The sequence below is a fragment of the Melanerpes formicivorus genome, unplaced genomic scaffold (assembly GCF_026170545.1).
Source record: "Melanerpes formicivorus ecotype bairdi unplaced genomic scaffold, bMelFor1.0.p_v2 SCAF_3, whole genome shotgun sequence".
Lineage (NCBI taxonomy): Eukaryota > Metazoa > Chordata > Aves > Piciformes > Picidae > Melanerpes > Melanerpes formicivorus.
In genome coordinates this window covers 25950597-25963609 of record NW_027142355.1, presented here as the reverse complement: position 1 = coordinate 25963609, position 13013 = coordinate 25950597, and the positions used below count along the sequence as shown (strand labels likewise).

Here is a 13013-nt window from a genome sequence, read left to right as displayed (position 1 = left end):
CAGAAAGGGAAAAATCCTTGAATTTTTGACTCGACTGCCATTTTTACTATGATAAAAGTGCTTGAAAAGGGACTGCTCCTGCTTTACTAGGCAATTAAATGAAAAACCAATTTAGAGGCATGAACTAATGCTTATAATAAATTACCTTTATGCTTAATTGCTGCAAGGATATGGGCCCAGCAAACAGTTGAGCACTTCCTGTTGGCTGACACATTCAGCAAGGCAAGAGATGTGGCAGGGAAATGGCCTCGGACGGTGAACGGCATGTTCTGGAGAGGATACTGTGATTGAAACTCCACCCACAGAAGGCTGTCAGCTCCCAAGTACCACCCTTCACTCCTGCTCTGGAAAAACCTTCCTCTGTTCCTCTCCATCGCCCATGGATGTTGAATCTCCAAAAGTGAAAGTTTAAGGACAGATCTATCAACCAAAATAAAATCAGCTCCTTCTTGCTAGCAACATCTGCAACTCAGAGTCAGCACCCTGAATCAGCTATAAAAAATATAAACCCCAGACAAGTTGACTTTGACCTGATCTTGGATGACAAACTCAGCTGTCAAGCTGCTCTGCAAATACCTGCCCCGTGCCGTTTCCAAATGTCTGTTCCCAACTTCCCTTCCATTTCTCCAGAGTCCAGGGTAAAAGGAGAAAAGATTATCTCACAACAGGGACCTGCAGTGTACTTTCAGTAGCCTCTTAAAAAAAGTGAAGGCATAAAATAAATCAGTGGTGGTGGTGAGAACTGAAGGGCTTCCCTGGTCAGGCACACTCTGCTCCCTTCTGGCTACTATCCCACTGAGACTGACCTGCACTTCACTCCAGTCTCCTTTCAGGGAGTTGTGGAGAGCCAGAAGCTCCTCCCTCAGCATCTTTTTCTCCAGGTTAAACAAGCCCAGGTCCCTTAGCTACAAGACATGTGCTCTAGAGCCTTCACCAGTTTCCTTGTCCTTCTTTGGACACAATCCAGCAACTTGGTATTCTTCATGAGGGGAGTGAGGGGCCAGATTCGAAGTGTGGCCTCATCAGTGCTGAGTGCAGGAGGACAGGCCCAGTCCTGCTGGCCACACTACTGTTGATCTAAGACAGGATGCTGGTGGCCTTCTTGGCCACCTGGGCACACACTGGCTCATCTTCATCTGGTTGTCAACCAGCACCTCCAGGTCTTTTTCCACTTGGCAGCTTTCCATCCACTCTTCCCCAAGCCTGAAATTGTTGTGACCCAAATACAGGACCTTGGCCTCATTGTCCCTCATCCAGTTGGCCTCAGCCCATTGATCCATCCTGTCCAGATCTCTTTATAGAGCCTTCCTTCTCTCAAGCAGATCAACACTCCTGCCCTACTTGGTGTCATTTGAAAATTGATTGAGGGTGTCCTTGATCCCCTCATCCAGACCATCCATAAAGACAGTAAACTGATACTAACAATGGCAACTAATGAACCACACAAGGAAAAATCGTCTATAAATAAGCTTAAATTATGACATGACCACAAGTTGTAACTGGGTAAAGGTAATGTCCTATCTGCTTCAAAAGTAAGCAGTCATGTACAGAGCTGGTACTTGCATCTGAGGTTGGGTACTGACTAGTGGAGATAAAATGGACTTCAGGAATGTTTCCCTGTGGTCACCCTACAGTTTTAGAAGCTATTATTATAAGTAAGCAAAAGATCAAGATCAAGGGAATAAGCCTAGAAGCAAAACTTGAAGCCTTTCAAGAAGCATGTATTTCAGCACCACAGTAAACTCAAGGGGAGATGCTCCCCTGCCATTATTTCATTACATCAATTTCAACACTTGCTAACCTATTAGAAGAAGAACATTTAAAATAATTTTCCTCATCAGAGGGAAAACAACCTCTCTCATTAACTAAATATGGATCAGTGCTAAATGATACAGGGTGGAAATGAGCTTTGAAAGAAAAAAAAGCCAATCTGATGCCCACAGAAAAACACCAAGAAGAGGAGCTCAGGGGAACCACCCAGAGGAAAGGTACATTATACAGGAGGGAGAGGGGATCAAACCAGCCCACCACTGAGTATTTGGAGAAGAGTTCAAGGGGGTTTAAACCCTCATGTCTAATTCAATGACAAAGTGCCTATACCATCAGCACATGATTCTCCTCTCCCTTCTGCCACTGTTTATAGCTCAGTGCCTTGGGGCTCAAGATAACATAAACAAATAAGTAAAATTAGATCTATAAAAGAGCATTTTTGGAAGGAAAGTTTGATGCAGACCTGGCATCATTGTCTGAGCCCTGCCCAAAGCTTTTCCTTTCTGATACACGTATAAAGAAGTCTGAGCACTAACTTACCTCCAAGTTATCAAGGGATTTTGCTTCTTGGCTCCATTAGAACAAGTTGTTTGGTTTGGTTTATTGGGTTTTGGGTGTTGGTTGTCGGGTTTCTTTGGTTGTTGTTGCTGTTGTTGTTGCTTTTAATTATTAAAATCATAGAATCATAGAATTGCTTTGGTTGGAAGAGACCTTTAAGATCATCAAGTCCAACCATGATCTAACTTTAACAAGTCTGGTGCTAAACCATGTCCCCCAGCACCACATGTCTGCTTCTTTTAAATGCCTCCAGGGATGGGGATTCAAACACCTCCCTGGGCAGCCTGTTCCAGTGTTTGAGAACCCTTTCAGTGAAGAAGCTTCTTCTAACACCCAGCCTAGATATGGCAGACTGAAATCAATGTTCAGCAAAATAAAAGTGAAGGTGCTGTTAAATGCCTTAGAATCACAGAATGGTTTGGGTTGGAAGGGACCTTTAAAGGCCACCTTGTCCAACCCCCCTGCAGTCAGCAGGGACATCTTCAAGTAGATCAGCTTGCTTTTGGCTTTGTCCAACCTGACTTGGAATGTTTCCAGGGATGGGGCATCTACCACCTCTCTGGGCAACCTGTGCCAATGTTTCACCAACCTCTTCAAGGCTTGTTTCACGTTTAAGACCTCTTTTTCTCACATATAAAAAACAGAATTTATGACGTTCACATCTTTCCAGACACCCAACTGTACCACCTGAGAACATCAACTGGGTTAAACCCTTTGCATTAGCTCGTTGCCAGATCACAAACAATTTTGATTTGAAGTCTTCCTATTCTTTTCAGAACCTGTGCCTTGTATCTCCAGTGCTAAAGCCCTGGTTAATTATTAATGTAAAAAAAAAAACTAGCTGGAGGACTTGTTCCCCTTCACTTGAAACCTGACTTGATGGAAAGCAGCTTTTCTGGCCGCTTCTCAGCCCAGCTGTGAAATGCAACGCCAAGTGCAATTAAGAGATGCTCAGCCTGTATTACAGAGGCCACGAAAGAGAAACTTGAATACCCATTTATGCACACACAGGCAATTCATTTCAATTAAACACCGGTCTAGGGGCTTGACAAAACAGGCAAGTGCTGCCAAATTACTTTTAAGAACCTAAAAGACCAAGCAAGCCCTGACACCCTCCAGCTATTTGTGAGCTTACACTCAACAGCAGGTAGATCCTGCTTGCCTGAATCCATTTGTCATGGATATTCCACCCCGATCTAGCAGCATGATCTTCTTTTTCAGAGCATCAGCTGTTTAATCTTAATGCCACACCACAGAACCATTGTGTTGACCCCACTGTATCATGGAAACATAGAAGAGTATAGGTTGGAAAAGACCTTTAAAATCATTGAGAACAACCATTAACTGAGCACTGCCAAGCCCACCACTAAACTACACATCTGCACAGCATTTAAATCCCTCCAGGAATGGGGACTCCACCACTGCCCTGGGCAGCCTGGTCCAGGCCTTGACAAACCTCTCCAGGAAGAAATTGTTCCTCATATCCAACCTAAACTTTCCCTGCTGCAGCCTGATCCCATCGCTTCTTCTCCTATCACTTGTTCCTTGGGAGAAAAGACTGACCTCCATCTGGGTCCAAACTCTTTACAGGGAGTTGTAGAGACCCAGAAGGTCTCCCCTCAGCCTCCTTTTCCCTAGGCTGAACAACGCCAGTTCCCTCAGCCACTCTAGAACAAAAGTGCCAATGCAAACTGCAAAACCAAAACGTTTCCACTTAGAGGGCAGGAAACAGTTCTCCAAGCAACTCTAGGAAGACCCAGACCACATACAGTTTCATTACCAGATCAGCAACTTCATGAGCAGCGGGAGGAGAGCTCTAAATTATCAGCTCATGTATATTTTTGCAGTTAATACTTCTAGGCAAACAGTTCATCTTCACTATCTCGAGGTGTCTAACTGCAAGAAAGGCGATTAATAATATTTTTCATTTTGTGGCCCATAAAGTGCCACGGAAAGCAATAGAGCAGGAACTATATATTAAATGCCAAGTCAATACCAAGGAGGGCTGTTCAACCTGTCACCAGCCTGCCTTTAATACTCTTTCTGACACCACCCTTACATGAGAAAAAAAATATAATTAAGCAAAGAAATCTCAGTTCCTTCTACCAGAATAGCCTTGGAGCTTCCTTGGAGGCTTGAATGTTTGGTTTCCTTCATTCACAAGTTCATTTTAATTTTATGCAACACAAGAGGCTGATGCTATTCTATTCTATTCTATTCTATTCTATTCTATTCTATTCTATTCTATTCTATTCTTATTCTATTCTTCTCTATTCTTCTCTATTCTATTCTTCTCTATTCTTCTCTATTCTATTCTATTCTATTCTATTCTATTCTATTCATACAAACAGGAGTCAGATGCAGCTGAATGACCCAAACTTTTTCTGTCCTTTAATATTTAAAATGACTGGCTGCAGACACTGTTTGAAGCTAATGGGATAGATTTCATCTCACTCTCATTGGAAGAAATCCAGTATAACTCTGTGGATTTCAAGGTCAGCTAAGATGGGAATCTAGGATACCATCTTCACAAATTCAATACATTCCAGTTCTCTCTTGTCTTTACCTTCTCCAGCAGCTATAATCAGCACCTAGTTAATTAAAATAGAACACAGCCCAGGGCAGGGATGCCCATAGAGTTGTATCATTTTACCCTATTTTCACTCCATCTAGCAGTCTACTTTTCAGAGACACAAAGTCCCTAAATATTTTAATTAAAGAGCCCACCACAGTGGTTTAAATTCCCCACTGAATTCTGGACCCATAATGACCAGAAATGGGGCTGTAGAACCTAGTATCACCCAACAGATTTACACAGTCAGTGCTTTAAGAAGAGCATGGCCAGTGGTTGAGGAAGGTTCTCCTCCCACACTGCTCTGCCCTAGTGAGGCCACAGCTGGGGTATTGAGTTCAGGTCTACGCTCCCCATTTCAAGAAGGACAGGGAACTGCTGGAGAGAGTCCAGTGGAGGCAACAAAGATGCTGAGGGGACTGGAACACCTCTGCTGAGGAGGAAAGGCTGAGAGATCTGGGGCTGTTTAGCCTGGAGAAGAGCAGACTGAGACTTCTCAGTGCTGATCAGTATCTAAAAGACGAGAATCAAGAGGATAGGGCCAGACTCTTTTCAATAGTGCCTAGCAACAGGACAAGGGGCAACAGGCACAAAATGGGACCCAGGAAGCTTCACACAGACATAAGGAGAAGCTTCTTTTCTGTAAGGTGGTGGAGCCCTGGAATGGGCTGCCCAGAGAGGTTGTGGAGTCTCCTTCTCTGGCCAAACTGCTGTGGATGACCCTGCTTTAGCAGGGGTGGTTGTACTAGATGATCTCTAGAGGTCTCTTCCAACTCCCATCATTCTTGGATTCTATGATTTTTTATTTCTCCTGCTTAGAAGTCCCTTCCTTCCAAACCTCCACTACTTCTCTGAAACCCTCCCACCGAATGCTGCTTGTCAAAGATGGGCAGCACCTCATGAAAAAGAAAATAGACCTTCTCTACTTTCCCTTTTAACAATAGATTAAACTCTCTTTTGTTCTCTGAGAACCAGGTGTCATATTTCAAAATGCGCTCTTAAAACAGGTATAATTAAGCATCTGCAAAAGGAGGGAGGCAGAGAAATTAGCAGCAGAAGTACTAATAAAGGCATTTTAGAATCTGCATGAGCTGGAAGGTGCTTCATCCCTCCCCCTCAGAATTCCATTCTGTAGCAGGGGGGGAAAAAAGAAAAGTAATTATAAAAATGAACTTTCCTTCAAAAAAATGAGCACATTGTAAAAGGATTACTCCTTTGAACATCCAAGCACTTCAAAAGGAGAATGAATTAGTGCTGACAACTCAATAAAGTAGCCATCAATTATTTAAAATGTGATGGCTCTTCTCACACAGCACTTCTGATTAGAAAAACATTTCAGAAACTGGAAATTAGAGTTATTCTTCCTAAATGAAATGGTCCCAGGCTTCAAATGTGAGGGGAAAGAAAAAGAATGTGACTTTCAATGAGCTTGGCGAGAGCAGACCAAGTTTCTTCTCTTGAAGCTGTCAATAATGCCTATGAGGTTGTGTTTCAGACCAGATTTGAGATTCATGAAGCAAACCCAAACAGAGGGAAAAAAATAAGAGAAAAGAAAAAGTAGTGTTGTGACAGAGAGAAACGACCTTCAGCTAAATGGGTGCAGAGACAGTCAAAAAAAGCCCAGCCAAGAACCCTTCAATACCTTCAACTGGATCACATTGCTCAGAGTCCAAAACAACCTGACCTGGAATGTTTCCACAGACAGGGTACCTACCAACTCCCTGGGCAATCTGTTGTGCTCACTTCTGTGGGTGCTGTGACTCCACACTTAACTTTTCAGAAGCACCCTTGGATAAAGGCCAGTCCTGCTTCGGCATCCCAGCACCGTGCTCTCCTGCCACAGATGCTGTGCGCTCAACGAGATTGCAAATGAGAAATGTGCAGCTTAAGCTTTAAACAAACAGAAGGGTGGCCAAGCTAAATAGCTTCTCCTCTGGACACAAAGATAAGAAGGGCTGCTTCTGACACCAGCCGTGTGGGCTCAGCCATGTGAAGAGAAATGAGGATTTATGAGAGCAATGTTACTGCTGAAGGAGCCTGTCTGGGCTGGTTTGGTAATTAAAATAATCAATCAAGGCCTGTGACCAAGCCTGAGGCAGATCCATGCAGTTTACTCCCAACTTCTGAAAATAAACAACTGGAAGGAGGGAAAAATAAAAACAAAATAACCTACAAGAAATCATTAGTGGTTTTACTGGTCCAGTGATCACTCAAACCGCCACTGAAAAACAGTCACAAAGTCCAGGGAGGGGATGAAGCCTTCGATGCCATCACAGCAAAGGTCCCTTAAAGGGTTAATCCTGCAAGATATGAATGCTCCACTGAATCTCATCCCACTGACATCAGCAAGACCTGATGTATTGAGCATCCTGGAAGCAATCCCAGGACCTTGCTGGTGCGTCTTCCACAGCTTCCCTACATTAATTATTGCACACTCATGTTGACTTTTGGCCAAGCCAGAAATCACCACTGCATGTTGATAGCAGGACTTTACAACAAAATCCTATCCAAAAGAATGGAGCAAAAGAAAAGGGATCAAAGTCCTACAGTCCTATCAGATCAATAGAGAGTGCATCTGTGGAGACAGGATTAAACCAGGAGCTATACAGGCAATTGCAATGACACAAACAGGACCTGATAGTCCTGTTAGAAGACATGATAGAAGACAGTGAGAGCTATCTTTGATTCCCCTCTTTGGTTTTGGTTGGTTGGTTGGTTGGTTGGTATTTTGTCAGGGCATCTCCAGTATGGGAGAACTGGAGTATATATCTTTTTCTGCTTTGGCTTGAGTCCCACCTACCAGACCAATGACCAGAAAAAATGTAGAGACAGAAATTTCACAGGAATGAAGTCAACTTCTCCTCACATCCATTCCAGCTTGCAGGGTGACTTCAGGGTTGTTCTGCTCCCTCAGAGCAGATGATCCCTACTGATTCATGTTGGCCATGCAGCTTTGTCCCTCCCTCACCCGCCTGCTGCTCTTCCCATAAGAGCCAAAAACTGAGAATGCCTTTGATACCCAGCAATGTCAAACAGGTCTCAAAAAAGACAGCTCTTAGAAGATGGGATTGACAGGGTGCTAATGCAGTTCAGTCCTCGTCAGCAGATGTGTCAGAAATGATTACATCTCTCTGGCTTGTCCACCAAAAAACTCCACTGCAGAAAAATGAGAAGAGACAGCAGCCAGTCTGCACCCTCCAACACACCCTGAAAACACAAGGTTTGACCCCATTCCAAACAGGTTTCCCAGTACCATCAGCTCAGGAGGTTGTCATTTTCCAACCTGAAGCTGCTGGTTCCCAAGGACATTCAGAGCTATGATCATTGCTTGTGTGGAAACCCAGAGCTTAAGACTGGAAATAGAGCCTTTCTGACTGAGGTTGTCTGCCAAAATAACCCAGCAGAGACAACCCGGAGCAAGCAAAGCTAATGACAAGTGTTCACCCTGAAGTCCTAGCTCCTGGCCCTAGGAATGATGCTGGCTGATGAACTATGAAGGGTAGAAATAAAGCCATGTTAGAAGGGCAGACTTGGAATAGAGAGTTTGACCAATTAAATTATTAAGGGGGGAAAAAACCAAGGGATTTACTAATCAAAAGCACAATGTAATTGCTAAGAGATACAAGACTGGGTGACCTCTTTTTATTAACTGATCTGTTTTGGCCATAACATTTTTTTTTATTAGACTCACTGATACAAACCCTCCACACACAACTTCACATCTAGTGCTGTTAAGACCATCTTGACCAGGCTAAACCTAGGGAAGTATAATTCAGTAACACTGGGATAATTTAAACCATAACAAGATACTACCACAGACAGAAGTGTGAAGGTTATCATGTGGTCACTAGATCTGTTATTCTGCTTCACACCTGATGTACCTTTCACAGATGTAAAAGCTGCCCTTTGTGTAGGCCTCACAATTCCACACATAAAACATGATTTAAGTGAATCATAGAATAGTTTGGGTTGTAAAGGACCTTTCAAGATCATCTAGTCCAACTCCCCTGCACTCAGGAGGGACATCTGCAACTACAGCATGAAGCTCAGAGACACAAACAGCCTTATCTGGAATGGTTCCAGGGATAGGGCATTTGCCACCTCTCTGGCCAATGTGGGCCACGGTCTCACCACCCAGGGTATAAAATTTCTTTGTTAGATCTAGTCTAAATCTTCCTCTTTTAGTTTCAAACCACCACCCCTTGAACTGTGACAACAGGCTCTGCTAAAATGTCTGTCCCCAGCTTTCTTCTCAGTCTCTTTAAGTCTCCCCAGAGATTTCTCTTCTCAAGGCTCCAAAGCCAACTCTCTGACTGTCCACACAGCAAAGGCCGTCTAGCCCTCAATTTTGAGACCTCTGCTGGATCCTTTCCAACAGGTCTGTGTTTGTCCTGTGCTGAGGACTCCAGAGCTGGCCCCAGCACTACAGGTGGGGTCTCACCAGACTCCTGATGTGTTCTATGTATCATATGTGTGACATACTAAGGAAGAGCAGACAAAAACTGTGTCTAGGAAAAAAGCTTTCCAGTAGGAGATCAGTGCAGAAACATGGCCCAGAGGATCTCCATTTCTGGAGTTTTTCCAGGCTCACTGAGACAAAGCCACAACCAACCTGATTTGCTGTTGGCCAGAGTGTGGTTCTGGGCCAAAGGGTTCAGGCAGATGAGGCCAACTTCCAGAGGTCCCTTCTGGCTAACATAATTACAATACTATGATACTGATTATGCAAATATTCAAAAATAGTTCTTAGACCTGGAAATAATAGTTACCCTTCATTTGTGAAGTTCAAATCCAATCTGCATTGGTATGGGCCAATAACTGATGTCGTATCACAGATACTTGTTGAGGTGAATAAAACAACCCAGTGGTCTCAAACAGGACCATGATCAAAGACACCTTGCACCCAGCTCACACTAATTTCAATCAAGACTTAGGCTTTTGCCTTTTTCTGTGATTCTCATTTCCAGCAGAACACATTCTAGGCAGAGTAGCTGTGATTGATTCTCAGGTCATGTGAGACAAGGAATGTTTACATGGATTCATGGCTGTACAAAGAAGAGTATTCTGCTTTGAGCTAGAGCAGAACTATTTCTGGTCAGTGATTTGACTTTTCAGTTCAGGCTTTTCTCAGAAACTACACTTGCTGAAGTTCAGGTCAGGTTTGCACAGACAGGGGCTGCTTCTAGCAGTGACAATGCTGATGAGGAGAGTCACTGCCAAGGACTGGGCTGCAGAAAGGCTCTTGCTTAGACTTGCTCCTGTGCAGACCAAGGGCACTGCTACATCTTGTGTCCCATGTTGGGGTGCAGTAAGTCAGAGATGGGACCTATGGGGAGGGGCAGACAGGAGAGGTGACCCTAAACTGACCAACAAGGATTCTATGCCATGGACATCATCTTCAGGATAAAGCCGAGGTATCATCAGGGTCAAGCCATGGCCCTTCTGCCTTTTGATCCCAATCTGTGTGTTCCTGAACCCAGTTCCTCTCTGCTGAAGTCTCCTTTGGGACTTCTGCAGTGCCTGCATCCAGCATCAGTGGTGTCCGTGACATCATTGCCATCAGGGGTTGGGTTTGATATTGGTTTGTACCTATTTGTATCTATTTCATTTATTGTTACTATTTTCACTAAAGCTGGTTTAGTTCCTTTCCCAACCTATCAGTCTCTCTTGTTGATTCCCTTTCTCTTCCCCTTGGGAAGGCAGAGAGATTCATAGCGAGCCTCTGCCATTGATCTAGTGGCTGGCCCAGCCCCAGCCACTGACAGATTCTGGCTGACTCAAACCCAAGATTGTACCCACCTATCACAGAAAAGACTTCCAAGATCATGGAGTCCAACCATTAACGCTACTCTATCAGCTCCATCACTAAGCTATATCCCCAAGCACCACAGTGGCAAACAAACAGTGACTGCAGGGATTAATAAGCTACAGAGACCTCAATCAGGACTGTTTCCTTCACGTTAAATGAGCTACATCATGGGGCGGTTTGTGCCACCTGACTTGGATTTTCCAGATCCAGAGAGGAAGAAAACATTCCTGCCTGCGAGGCATAGTCCTTCAATATGTCCACATGCTACTCAAAGCCATCTCCTACCTATGTTTTACTGAATGTGCACATTAAAACTTGATTTTTAAAAGAAATTGAAGCACTGCTGTAATGGTTTGCCTAAAGCTAGCAACTGCTTTTACATAACTGAGTTCCTCAATCAGCCTCAGTGGAGAAGTTATGCATCTGCAGATGACTTACATGGGAGCCTTGTAAAAGCTTCCACAAAAAGCAGTAACTGCAGTAAATGTTCCCCCTCAGAGGAAAAATGATCTAAGAAATATTGAGAGCAATAGGGAGATTCAGACTCCCAAGGAGAGATAATTTTGTCTCTCTTTTGCAACTGAAGATGAATATTCAGCTAGGATTTCCACCATGGACTCACTTGGTGGGTCTTGACACCTCTTGACATTCTGGATGTGTAATGGGAAGAGATACACCACATAAGCAATGAAAACACCTGCAAAGCACTCTATTCTGGTTTAGACAGCATATTGCAGCAAAAAAATAATCATGTAAAATATGAGGATCAGAGCCACAGGTGCTGCCTCAAAAGTCATACTTGAACGGGAAAAACTCAACTGATCAGCCATTGCCTGCTCCTTAATGGATTTTGATTGTTGGAAGCCAGCCTGAAAAGACATCTAATTTGTTTACATTAATAAATAGCAACAGCCACTTGCTACCAAAGCTTGCACCCATCGCTACTGGTGAGCCATTTAAACACCACTCGCTGTGACCATTCTTCTCCTTAATAACCAGCAATTTGACGGGAAGACAAGGTGCCAAAGCTACCAGTGATATCTCCTCGGAAAGTCACAAGCGAGCGACTTAGCGCGCGGGATAAGCGGCACGGGCGATGGGATAATTAGCCCCAACAAGTCATTATCCTGCAGACAGCTGCACCCTGACTTTGGAAGGAGGTTTTTGTTGGGAGTTTTAGCCACTGGAGCTTGGCCAGAAAACGATTACACCCATCATCTACACAATACCGACACATGGATGCTTTGAAGGAAAAATTCCACTCTGCTGCTACTGAAATTGAAGCAAGATAAACCTTTTGGTTGGATGGAGGTAGGGAAATGTATTCTTAAGGTCAGTATTAGAATCACAGATGTGGGACTGAGGGACACGGTTTAGTGGTGGACTTAGCGGTGTTATGCTAATGGTTGGACTTGATCATCTTAAAAGTCTCTTCCAACCAAAACAATTCTGTGATTTTATTAGTAGTGACCACTTAGCTGGAAAGATTTATCACCCAGACATGAGCCGTACAAGAACAGGCTCTAAGAAGCTGTCAAGCAGCTTGTAGCCTAATTTAGTATTGATTTAAGCAATTACAGCCTGAAGTTTAATGTAGAATAATTTTGAAGCAAATTACTTTCATGGTTCTTCAGTCACTCCTAAAAGGAAAGGGATTCACCGTATTTTACATGCAAGGACAGAAAACGAGAGCATCTTCCATGTTCCATGTAATATTTACAAAAGGTACCCACAATTATTTTTTTACAAGCATAATCTTGACAGAAATGGATGATTCATCTGTGAGGGCATGATGGCATAGGATGAGAGGAAACCTCTTATCTATAAGCTAATTCAGTTCAAACATGTGCTGATAGCTATCAAAAAGCAGCTATTATCAGCCTGTGCAGTGGGAGCTGATAAATTCTCCAGTCGTGTTCAAATCACCACACCAGCGCCTGCTGTGAAAGCTTCAGAATGATCTTTAGGATAGAAAGGAGCGGAATGGTGGAACCACAAACCCCTCCATGAGTGACACAAGAGAGGAAAAAGTAACGCAGCACTGGGAGAGAGGTGCAAGGCTCCTCCATGTTACACACCGTCCCCATGAGGTGATGAGGGCAAAGATTTCAGGCTCCAGCACTACCAGTTCAGAAATAGCCTTTTTTTATATGTTTTTTTTTTTCTTTTAATGTAAAATCAATAAAATTATTTTAGTGAGCTATTTGGGTGACTTGGTTCAAAGAAGCTACAATTTTTCTTCTCTTTCACAAAATCACCGTTCTATAATGCCAGGAACAAGCAGACCTTCTGACCATAGACATT

At 43.6% G+C, this 13013-nt stretch overlaps 1 protein-coding gene across 1 annotated transcript in view; it reads right to left on the bottom strand.

Moving 5' to 3' along the window:
* The window catches only part of EXOC4 (exocyst complex component 4), a 517764-nt gene that overhangs the window by 121087 nt on the left and 383664 nt on the right, over positions 1-13013 (bottom strand). The window lies entirely within an intron of this gene.